Source organism: Narcine bancroftii, unplaced genomic scaffold, assembly GCF_036971445.1.
Source record: "Narcine bancroftii isolate sNarBan1 unplaced genomic scaffold, sNarBan1.hap1 Scaffold_152, whole genome shotgun sequence".
NCBI lineage: Eukaryota > Metazoa > Chordata > Chondrichthyes > Torpediniformes > Narcinidae > Narcine > Narcine bancroftii.
The window spans coordinates 609,465-621,561 of NW_027211887.1; the positions used below are offsets into that span (position 1 = coordinate 609,465).

The 12,097-nt window shown below is 48.2% G+C and overlaps 1 long non-coding RNA gene across 1 annotated transcript in view; it reads left to right on the forward strand.

Moving 5' to 3' along the window:
- The first annotated feature begins 393 nt into the window (after positions 1 to 393).
- The window catches only part of LOC138750469 (uncharacterized), a 32,385-nt gene continuing 20,681 nt past the window's right edge, over positions 394 to 12,097 (forward strand). Inside the window, exon 1 of the long non-coding RNA XR_011349348.1 lies at positions 394 to 453. This is a non-coding gene — a long non-coding RNA (uncharacterized lncRNA). The remainder of the gene's footprint in view (positions 454 to 12,097) is intronic.

The following is a 12,097-nucleotide window of genomic DNA, read 5'->3' on the forward strand; positions in this document are numbered from 1 at the left end:
CGGTTCAAGATGTTTCTAAGGAGGATCCGCCATGGTCTTATCGGCGTATCCTCCTCCCATGCAATGCGAACTGGATGTTCTCTGGGGTGACAGTGACCTGAACTCCCTGAGTCTTTCAGGACGATTGTGAAATCTTCGTCGTCTTCTTCTATTATCGTATCCATTTTTCTAGTGGGGTGGTGAGATCGGAAATATATTGGGGTAATTTTATTTTTTTGAAGCATAATTAGATGCGAGAGTCGTTGAATATAGCTGAAAATCAATCAGATAATCCGATCACTTGCCCACTGCATGATGTTTATATAGTGAATGGGGATTGTGATGTCACTCAAACCAACCAATGAAAACCCAAAGAAAATCTCCTTTTAAGGTGTAAAACCTGCCTGATGTTGATCTATTATTAATTATATGATTATAAGTTGAGGAAACCCCCAAAGAAAATCTCCTTTTAAGGTGTAAAAGCTGCCTGACCTTACAGTTCTACACGACAAGTTACTAGACTTTAGACATGGTACAGATATTCAAAGATGCACCATTCCTAGAACCATCTCACAATGACACACTGAAGCAGGCAGCCTGGCCCTTCTAGTCCAGGCTGAACACTTTCTCTCTTTCTTAATATTTATTTAAAATCCCAGAACAGAACATGAATTACTCCATGTGTGGTTCCGCTGTTTAAGAAAGGGTCCAAATGTAATCCTGGGAATTATAGGCCCGTGAGTCTGACGTCTGTGGTGGGCAAGTTGATGGAAAGTGTTCTGAGTGTTAGAAATAGAAGTACCTTTAAAAAAATTGCTCGAGACAAAAATTGAGAACAAAGAACATTTATTTTACAACAATGCAAAGTTGGGTGCTTCCCCTTACCCTGGGAATACACACATACACTGGGGCTCACCCAACTTTTATACAGTTGATTTCAGTATAGGAATACCCTCTCCCTTACATTCTTCTGCCTCCTGCTGGAGAGGTTTGGCATTAGGCAATCCTTCCTGCCGACGTGCAGTTTCAGTATACTTGGAGGACCAGGGGGTATCCTGTCGGTGTCCCTTCATGTCATTGTCCTTATTCACACCTTCCTGATTCTTGGGGCTACAGTCTCTTGGTATGCAGAGTTGGCTCATCCTGTCTAGGGTTGGCTAATTTAACATGTATAAATCTGTGTAAGGTTAGCTAATTAGATATGTAGGACTTGGTACTTCTGTCCAGGGCTAGGAGACCCTTATCTGATCCAGACTACCTCAACTTCCTACATTCTATTGTTCCTTACCACTCCTTATCTTAGTCTTATGGTGGCTCTTGTCACAAAGACTAGAAGATTCTTATGTTAATCGTGCTGACTCTGCTTTCCTGCATCCTAATCCCCAAGCTCATCCTGTTTGTACTGGTTACAGCCATTAACTGATGTATGAATTTTAGTTTCCTTCATGTTCATAATTTTAGATCAGTTTTCCCATCTCTCACATGAGGGATGGTATTTACAAATATTTGGAGGTACAGGGATTGCTAGGGAGTAATCAGCATGGTTTTGTCAGGGGTAGATCAAGCTTGACAAACCTGATTGAGTATTTCGAGGGGGTTACAAAAAAGGTTGATGAAGGGAAAGCTGTGGATGTTGTCTATTTAGACTTTAGTAAAGCTTTTGACAAAGTTCCCCACAGGAGGTAAGGAAAAAAGGTGGAGGCATTAGGTATAAATGAGGAGGTAGTGAAATGGATTCAGCAATGGTTGAATGGGAGGTGTCAGAGAGTAGTGTTAGAAAATTGTTTGTCCAATTGGAGACCGGTGACTAGTGGAGTTCCTCAGGGATCGGTCCTCGGTCCACTATTGTTTGTAAAATATATTAACGATCTGGAAGTAGGGGTGGAGAATTGGATAAGCAAGTTTGCGGATGATACAAAGATTGGTGGTGTTGTGGACAGTGAGGAAGATTACCGTAGATTAAAAGGTGATTTAGGAAGGCTGGAGGTGTGGGCTGAGAAATGGCTGATGGAATTTAATACAGATAAGTGTGTGGTGTTACATTTTGGAAAGGCAAATCTAAATAGGTCATATGCATTAAATGGTAGGCTATTGAGATGTGCCGAGCAACAAAGGGATTTAGGAGTTGTGGTAAATCGTACCCTCAAGGCTGATACTCAGATAGATGGTGTGGTGAAGAAGGCATTTGGAATGTTGGCCTTCATAAATCGGAGTATTGAATTCAAGAGTAGGGAGGTTATGATGAAATTGTACAAGGCATTTGTGAGGCCAAATTTGGAGTACTGTGTACAGTTTTGGTCACCAAATTATAGGAAAGATATAAACAAAATAGAGAGAGTGCAGAGAAGGTTCACGAGAATGTTGACAGGATTTCAAGGTTTGAGTAACAGGGAAAGTGTGTGCAGACTGGGTTTTTTTTCTCTGGAGCGTAGAAGATTGAGAGGGGACTTGATAGACGTGTTTAAGATTTTAAAAGGGACAGACAGAGTAAACGTGGATAGGCTTTTTCAATTAAGAATGGGGGAGATTCAAACTAGAGGGCATGGTTTAAGATTGAAGGGGGAAAATTATAAGGGGAACATGAGGGGAAATTTCTTTATGCAAAGGGTGGTAGGGATGTGGAATGAGCTTCTGACAGACGTGGTCGAGGTGGGATCATTGGTTACATTTAAGGAAAGACTGGATAGTTACATGGATAGGAGAGGACTGGAGGGGTGCTTGTCAGTGGGACTAGGAGGGTGGGGATTTGTTACGGCATGGACTAGTAGGGCGGAACTGGCCTGTTCTGTGCTGTAAGTGGTTATATGGTTATAGTACATATTGTTACGGAGTCCAGAGGACCCCAAAAACCATCAATAAAAGATAGGCACCACAGCACTGGGTTACTTAAAGAAAAGTAGTTTTTAATTATATTTGAAGAAGAAAAGAGAATTAAATTGTAACTGATTCCTGTGAGAAACCCAGCTTACTGATGAAATCATCTCACAGTGAGTGAAGTGATTCAACTTTCTTGCAAGATCAGGTCTCCTTCAGAGAAGGCAGACCCACTGATGTACAACGACCTTTTTTATGCATTTCTTTGTGTTCATAACCACTCCTTTGTTAATTTATCTGGTCATTTAACTGAGCAACTGTTTATTTAACCTATCAAAAGCTGTTCCACTCGTCATCTTAAAACCCGTCCTTGTTTACTTCTCCCATTCCCCTGATTTTGCGACCCCAACTCTTTATTTATTTTTATCTTTATTTGGTAAGATACTTTGTCACATGTTCCCGTTCTTTCCAGTCTTTTTAAAAGATCATTGTTGGGCGGTCTCAGTTGCCCCAATAATGCCTCGGACAAAGACTGAGGGGAACGATAGGACTTATTTCATGAGAGACTGCTGGCCCGGGTCCAAGGCTAGATGAGTGGGAAGGAGAGGGGACTCGACTTTTATGGGCCAGAGTCACATGGGCAGGACTAAGGGAGGACCCAAGGTAGAAGGACACCCGAAGGGAGGGGCAGCCAGCGCATACCATCATATCAGTACAATTACCCCCCTTTAAAAATTGGAACCCACTGGAACACAACACCCGAGGGTGACCCCACAACAATAGTAACAGCAACAGTACAGTAACACAACAGCAGCAGGACAAAACCCACCAAACCCCACCCCCCCGCCCCACCATCAGCTCGAGCAGGGGTGGCCAAACCGCGACTAGCGAGCCACATGTATGCGACTCGCTGCCAGTCTCCCACCCCCCAACTCGTGCTGACGGTCTCCCCAACACCCCCGCCCCGACCCGCACTGCTGATCTCCACCCACCTTGCCCACACAATTCGCGCTGCCGTTTCCCCCACCCTTCACCCGGCCAACTCGTGATGCAGGTCCCCCCCTCTCACCTGGATGACTTGTGCTGCTGGTCTCCTCCCACCCTCGCCCGGCCAACTCTCACTGCTGGTCTCCACCCCTCTCGCCCGGCCTACACGCGCTGCCGGTTTCTTCCCCCCACCTTCAATTCACCGACTCGCACTGGCGATTACCCCACCCCCTCGCTTGCCCGACTTGCGTCTTTAATAGCCTGATATTTGTAGAATTTTATTTTAGTCATAAAAAGATATGATTTTAATGACTAATTTTGTAGGGTGGAATCTGATTAAAATATCTCTCCTTTTTTAACATGTTTGTGTCTTTATGATAACTGAAACGAATACAAATTAACAGTTTAGAAACTGCAGGCATGAATAAATATGATGGTATTTAACATCCATTTCTGAACATTGCTATAATATTTTTGTTACAAAATGTGGATGTAACAATGAAAACGTCTGTGGGAATTTTGTTCATCTGCGACTGACTCTCAAGCATCTGAGCTTTATTGTTTGTGGCTTTTACATTAAGCAAGTTTGGCTACCCTTGAGCTTGAGGTTAAGCTGCTCAGGCACCCTCCTCTGTCTGCCGGACCGCTGTAGGGCCGGCATGTCCATATGGTGCTCCTCCGGGGAGGGGACCGACAGGGAAGCATCCATTGCAGGGACTGTCTGAAAAGGGGTGTCAGCGGTGAACTCCCGGACTGTTGGGAGCTCTTCCACTGTTGCATGGGGGGTAGATGCCTGGACGTCTGGCTGCAAGGCAAGCAGCTCAGGCTCCAGTGTTGTGCTCTAATGCTGCACGATCGGGTACGCGGCATGGTCAGTAGCCAGCAAGGCGGTCTCAGGGTCTCCAGCCCTTGCCAGGTCTCGAATTGGCACAGTGTCCTCGTGGCCATCCGGATACCTCACAAAGGCGTATTGAGGGTTTGTATGTATGAGGTTAACCACTTCAACCAGTGGGTCCGTTTTAGGGCCCCTGATGTGCTTCCGAAGCAGAACCAGCCCTGGGGTGGTCAGCCAGGAAGGGAGGAGGAACCATTCACTGATGTCCTAGGAAAAGCAAGGAGGCATTCATGCAGGGTTGTGTTTGTAGTGGTGCAAAGTAAAGATCAGATGGCGTGAATGGCTTTGGGCAAGATGTCCTGCCAGCGAGATATTGGCAAATTTTTAGATCTGAGGGCCAGGAATGTCGCCTTCATGACGGTGCCATTCTCCCTTTCCACCTGGCCATTACCTCTGGTCTGCTTTTCAATGGCGGAATGCCCTAGCTTGGAGCCGTGGAGGGTGCTAGACAAGAAAGTGATGAGGTGCCCCCCTTGGTTGAGGGTAGTGGTGAAAGATACCTCAGAGGCATTGCTCTGCACCTGGAATGGGGATTCCTCATCCACGGCCTGCATCATGGCGTCTGCGATGTCGTGTCTGATGCGAATGAAGGCTGCCTGTGCCTCAGGTGGGAGGGGAAAAGTTGTAGCTTGGGCTAGTGGGTGGACCTTGTCCAAGAAGCGAGGGACCTACTGCGAGTAATAGGAGAATAGGACAAGGCACCTGCAGAGGGCTATTAGCGTGTGGGGGAGAGGTAACTCCATTAATGGGCGCATTCTTTCTGGATCTGGGCTGAGGACACCATGGGCCATGGTGGCGAGGTGGGTGATGCTAAACACACACTTCTTCTTGTTGTAAGTGAGGTTCAGCTCCCCAGCCATCTGGAGGAATTTTTCCAGGTTAGCATCGTGGTCCTACTGTTTACGGCCGCAGATAGTGACATTATCCATATACGGGAACGTCACCTTTAGCTTGTGCTGTCTACCTTGCGATCCATCTCCTGCTGGAAGATGGAGATCCCGTTCATGACCCCAAAGGGAACTCGGCAGAACGGGTACAGGCTCCCGTCTGCCTTGAAGGTGATGTAGGGTTTGTCCTTCAGGTGGATGGGGATTTGGTAATACGCCGACTTCAGGTCAATCATGGAGAAAACCTGGTAGCGGGCTATCTCGTTGACCATGTCAACGATCCTCGGCAGGGGGTAGGCATCCAGTTGGATGTACCGGTTAATAGTCTGGCTGTAATCCAAGGCTATTCTCGGCTTACTACCCCTTTCAACCACCAGGACTTGGGCTCTCCAGGGGCTGTTACTGGGCTCTGTGACACCTTCTACCAGGAGTCGCCGCACCTCCGCCTTGATAAAGTCTCTGTCTGCGGAACAATAGCGCCTAATTCTGGCACCAATCGGCTTGCAGCCTTATATAAGATGAGGGAAGAGTGCCGGTGGGGTGATGCGAGAGGCCGAAGGTTGGCAGGACTGCTAGGTTGGCATACTGTGTAACGTGAGTGGAGGTTGGCGCCCGCGAAGGCAAGGGTGATACTTTGCATGTGGCAATGGAAATTGAGGCCCAGGAGGACTGAGACGCAGAGTTTGGGCATGACCAGGAACCTGAACCCTGTGTATGTCTCCCCTCCCACAGTAATATCAGCCAAGCAGCGCCTGAGGGTACCAACAGTCTTATTCTTGGCAGCGAGGGCGATCGAGCAGGTGGTGGGGTGGACTTTTAATGTCGGGGAGTGGGCCACACTCGGGATAATGAAGCTTTCTGTGCTGCCACTGTCGAACAGGCTCTTTGTTACCTGCCCGTTGACTTGCACGACCTTCATAGAGCTCCTGAGGTCATGAGGGATGTCACTGGTCGGAGTGGTGGCAGCCAGGACCATCTCAGGGTCAGAGACATCGCTCTCCGGTTATGGCATCTGGAGGCTTGTGGAGCGTCGGTAGGGTGTCCTAGTCATTGCTCGTGTTGACCACATCGACGTTGGTTATGGGGTGTGGCGTGCAGCAACTGATGGTGTCCGGAGTCATGGAGAGCATCAGCTGGGTGGCCTGAACATTACCTGTGTTGACTATGTCATTCTCATCATCATCGGGGGCCTGCTGTGTCGGCCGCTGCTTGGCCCAAGATGGCGGCGTCACATGGGTGCTTCCCCCAGCCATGTTCATTGTGTCGGAGGAAGTGACATCGTTGGGGCCGGTGGCAGTAACGTCATTATGTCAGCCAGAATTGATGTCACACCATGAGACAGAAGTGATGCTGGCGAGCGCTGTGGCTAGTCCAGGTACTCGGGGTACATGCTGCAATCGTCACTGGCAGAGCCAGATGCTGCACCGTCAGAGTTGTGGAAGGCAGAAGTTGTAGCGGGAAAATTGGCACCACCCCGCTCGCGTATTTGGAGGGGTCCGCGGGGAAGTGGGGAGGTCATAGAGGGCCACTGAGCTGCCGGCTGATTTTGAGAGCCACACTTTAGTAAAGTCAACTTTCTTGCCGCATCGGGAACAGTACTGGTTCCTAGCTGAGCAGTGTTGGCATGATAGTCAGTCTGACCCACACCAGGACCCACAGTACTTACAGGAATGCCGGGCACCTGATGCAGCGACGTTCTCCTCCACAGCTCGGTCTATGGCTGCAGCTGCAGTGTGAGAGGGCCATGAGGGAACAAGGGTGAACTTAGAATCGAAGGCTTCGATGTGCATTGCTGCAGTTTCCAGGTTTCAGAACACTTGCCCTGTCTTGGTCAGGGCGTAGACATTATCTTCCATCAGCTTCTGCTGGATGGCCCACAAGCGTAGCCCTCGGACGAAGGCGTCCCGGGTCAGCCTTCCCCGGGTTCAGCCAGACACGGTCGGGCCAACTCTCGCAGGTGTCCCAAGTAAGCCATCTCCCTGGGTTGCTCTGCTTGGGTGTTGAAGAGGTACCTTGGTCAGACCGCATTAATGGGGGTCTTGTACAATTTCTCAAAGGTGTCCATTGTGCTCTTGCACATGGAGCAGCCTTTGGTTGCCTGGAAGGCGTGGGGACCCATCTTTGACCGGAGTAGGACCGGCCTCTTCCGATCTGAGTCCAGGATGCCACCTGCATGCGCCTCGATGATTGCCTCGACCGCGTGCTGCCATATCTCAAAGCGTGTCTGGGCTTCTGGGTGGTGTGGGTCAACTTCGAAGCTCCCTGAGCTCAGGAGTTTTTCCATGACAGGCATGGGAACATTTTGTGGATTAAATTGTGGTGCGCTGTTAGCAAGAATCAGATGCACACAAGGTAAAGACAGTACAACAGGCTTTAATCCACAAAGACTTCCACAGAGCCAGGCTGGGGGTAGCTGCAGTAACTCTGAGTGAGGCCTCGGGAGGCCAGCGCAGGGTTTTATCCTGGAGGGTGATTGACACCCAACCGGGTTGGGCTTGATCCCTTCAGGCCGACTGATTGACAGCTGACCAGGTGTTGTCCTGTCTCCTTGCACTTCTTCAGGTACAGAGGTTCCCCCCTGCAGTTGGCCGATGACGTACCACCACAAATTTCCATTCAAGCAAACTTTCCTTATGATCTCCTAGTGAGGGTCGCATGATGTAGTGAAGTGAGATGGACGCTGGCCCAGGGGCTCTCCAAACACAAACATTTTACATCTATTAAAAACCCCCAAACCCACTTTTGGTCAGACAGCTGCAGTATGGACCAGAGACCAAAGTCGAAGCAACTAGATTCAGCTATTGAGCTAATTCTGACAGTTGTCTGTCGAGACAATTATTTCCGGGAGAAAAAGGAGTCAAAATACTTACAAGTGATGAGGGAATGCTCCAGGATCAGCAGAATGACATAAAAAGTAAATCTGCAAGCAAAAACAACAAGGAATCAACGTGGAAACCTCCAGAACAGATCGAGGGGCCTTATGGTGATGAAAATGGCGGGGCCACTTCAAGGCCTGCCAGTGAAGTCGGAGGCCAGCCCACCTGACAGGAAAAAAAACTGCAAATTGATATTGCCTTTCTATAAGAAATCCATCTTCTCACACAGGAGCCTAAGAAACTGAGGAAAGAATCGATAGGACAGGTATTAACATCATCTGTTCACACCAAGGCCAGGGTAATCAATAACAACACTTTGAGAGACGATGATTGATCCACAAGGCTGATATGTATTAGTTGATGGTCAGATTTACTCAGAACCCTGGAGACTTTTAAATCTCCCACCACCTAACAGTGAAAATGATTCCTTTATTCAGAATATTTTTCTCAAGGTATCAGGGGACGACAAAATATATTTGGAGGGGGTGGCTTTAGTTTTTGCTTGGATCCTGTTCTGGACAAGTCACCTCGAGAATATCCCGAATAAAAGCAGGCAAAACTACCTTGGCTTTCCTGAAAGATTAAAATTTGACAGATGTGTGGAGGCCAATGCCTCCATTTTTCCTCGACTCGGATTGGCCTTTCTTTGTTATCAACACAGCAAATTCGGAGAACATTCGTCTGAATACTTATCTTGAACCTTTGACCCTGTCTATCTCGATGCCAGAAAAAACAACTAAGTCACAGAGATGGCGTTCGAACCCCACCCATCTTCAAAAACCAGATTTTGGCAAGGATGTAAGCGACCAGATAAAGTTATTCTGCGAGTCAAACTGTGCCTCCTCTCCCAATAGTTTTATATTTTATGGGGACAAACAATATCACATACAAAAGGGATGAAGAAGAAATACATGGGAGAAATAGAAGAGCTGGAAACAAATTTGGAAATTGGAAAAGGAGTTCCAACAGTCTAGTTCCAAGGAATTTTTAAACAAAAAAAGCTCCAATAGGTCACATCCTTCTAGAGCTGAAAACGACCTGATGAGAGAAAGCCACATGGTCTTGTCCTGGCAACTGAGAACAGAAGAAAGGTGAAGGACAACTGATGCAATTCAAACTGGAGCAAGTTAACTCTCATATAATCCAATAGAAATTAATGACACAGATTTATACAAATTTATATCCATCAGAGCCACTCAAGAAGAAATTGAAAAGGACCTAGGCTCACTACAATCGAATAAATCACAAAGGGAAATGGTTGATCTCCTGAATTTTACAGAGAATTTTTCTTAAATAATACATCCCTACCATCATGGATGTTATTAACTTTGCATCTAAATTTCAAACTCTGCATCGTGGGGGCTGAGTGGGGGCTGAGTTTGCTGAAGTTCAGATGTGCTGGCTTGAGGTGGTTGATGGTGAAGGTCTCTTCCTTCGCATCGATATACAGCACATATGTCGATGCGTTGTGTCTGAATACTTTCTATGGCCACCCTTTGATCAAAAATGTACTCACAGGTCCCTGAAATTTTGGGATCCAAGTATTTGGCCTGGCTGTACAGAGGAGGCTGCAGAGGGGCTCAAGTTCCCGTCTTTCCTTTTGTTTTGTCATTGAGGCCGTCAGGTCCTCTGGATTCTTGGCAGCGGCCAAAAAATTCCTGGTATCACCATCTCGGCTGCTGAGGTGTTGAGGTCTTCTTTTGGTGCAGTGCGGATCCACAGGAGGACCCAGGTTAGCTCATCTGTCCAGTTCGGCCCTTCAAGCCAAAGCCATCAAGGCTGCCTTTAGGTGCCTGTGGAACCTCTTCAGCAACCTACTGGACTCAGGGTGGTACACCCTGGTATGGTGAAGCTGGCATCACAGCAAGTTGGCCAGTGCCGCCCAGAGTCCCAACATGAACTTTGTACCTCTATCAGAAGGCATAAACTCCAGGACTCATGTGACTCCCAGGTGTTAATCAGGTCTCAGTGGTTATATTAGACAGCTGGACTGCCTCTGGGAACCTCATGGAGCAGTCAATCATGGTGAGAAGATAACTCATCCTGCGGGAGACTGTTAGTGACCCTACTATGACAATATAGATGTGACTGAACCTATATCATGCTAGCTTGAATATCTGAGGGTGCCTTGACGTGTGTCTCGCTTTGGACGTCTGGCTGAGTGTGTAGGTCTTGGCCCAATGACAACTTGTTTTTGGAGGCTGTGCAAGACAAATTTACTGGCCACCATTTTGACAGTTCTGATGGCTGGGTGCCCCCGATTGTGCACCTCATCGAAAACCTGTCATTTCCACGCTGCCGGCACGATGGGGCAGAGTTTGCCAGTGGAGAAGTCGCAGAGCAGCATCTACTTACCAGGGTCAATGGCGACAGCCTCCAGCCTGAGCCAGGAAACTGCTGTCCCATATGACACGAGCTCAGTGTCTTGCGGCTGTGCCCTGCTTAGGACTGCAGAGTCTATTCCCTGGGACAGACTCGATCGCGGGGTGGGACAGTGCGTCGGCCACAATGTTGGTTTTATCTACGACGTGTTGAATGTCTGTAATGAACTCAGACTCATATGAGAGGTTTCGCTGCTGCTTGGCCGACCATGGGTCCAACACTTTATGGAAGGCAAAGGTTAATGGCTTCTGGTTCATGAAGACCCTAAATTGTCTACCTTCCAAAAAATACCTGATGTGTCTGACTGCCAGGTACAGCAGAAATTGCTCTCGGTCAAAGGCACTGTATTTGAGCTTGGGTGGCCAGAGGTGCCTGCTAAAGAAGGTCATGGGCAGCCATTGCCCTTCGATGAATTGCTCCAGTGCGCCCCCTACTGCTGTACTGGAAGCATCTACTGAAAGAATGGTTGGCACCTCCGGCCTGGCGTGTACCAGAAGGGTGGTGTGGGCCTGTGCATCCTTGGCCCTCTGAACACCTCCAAAGCCTCATTGTCCCAGCTAATCTCTTTTTGTTTCTCCGCCATAAGTGCAAAAAGTGGGTGCATGATGTGGGCTGCTGTCGGTATGAATCGGTGATAAAAGTTAATCATACCAGTGAATTCTTGCAGTCCCTTTACTGTGGTGGGGGGGAGTTTGGGGAATCACCAAACAGCCTCTACCTTTTCAAGCAGGGATTTAGCTCCATGCCTATTGATTCGACCCTCCAGGAAGTCAAACATATCCAGCCTGAACTGGCACTTAGTAAGGTTTATCGTAAGTCCAATTTCCTGCAGAGGTAAAATTCTACTGTGGTTGTCCTGTTGGGGCAGGGATAGTAACCACATGGCCTCCACCCTCCTGCCTGCTTTGGTACCATGTGCAGGGGGAGGCACATGGGCAGCTGTTCCAGCAAAATCTGCTCAAAGAGCAGACAAGTCCTGTGTCCCTCAGCAAGGGCGAGCATTTGGTTCAGGAGGGTGGATGGGACTCTGTCCGTGGGAACCCAAAGATGGGGGTTAATCGCTCCTTGAGGGTATTGTATTTACCTTGCTCTGGAGGATGCTGCAGGGGGTCGAAGACCCCTGCTGCCATGTCCTACTCGAACGAGCTCACCACATAGTAGTCACATATGTCCTTGGCGGTGATCTGGTAGAATTGGGCCTCGGTCTGTTCGAACCACACGTGTGGCTGTGACGCCCAAAACATTGACAGCTTCAACTAAACTGCTTGAAGAGCCAC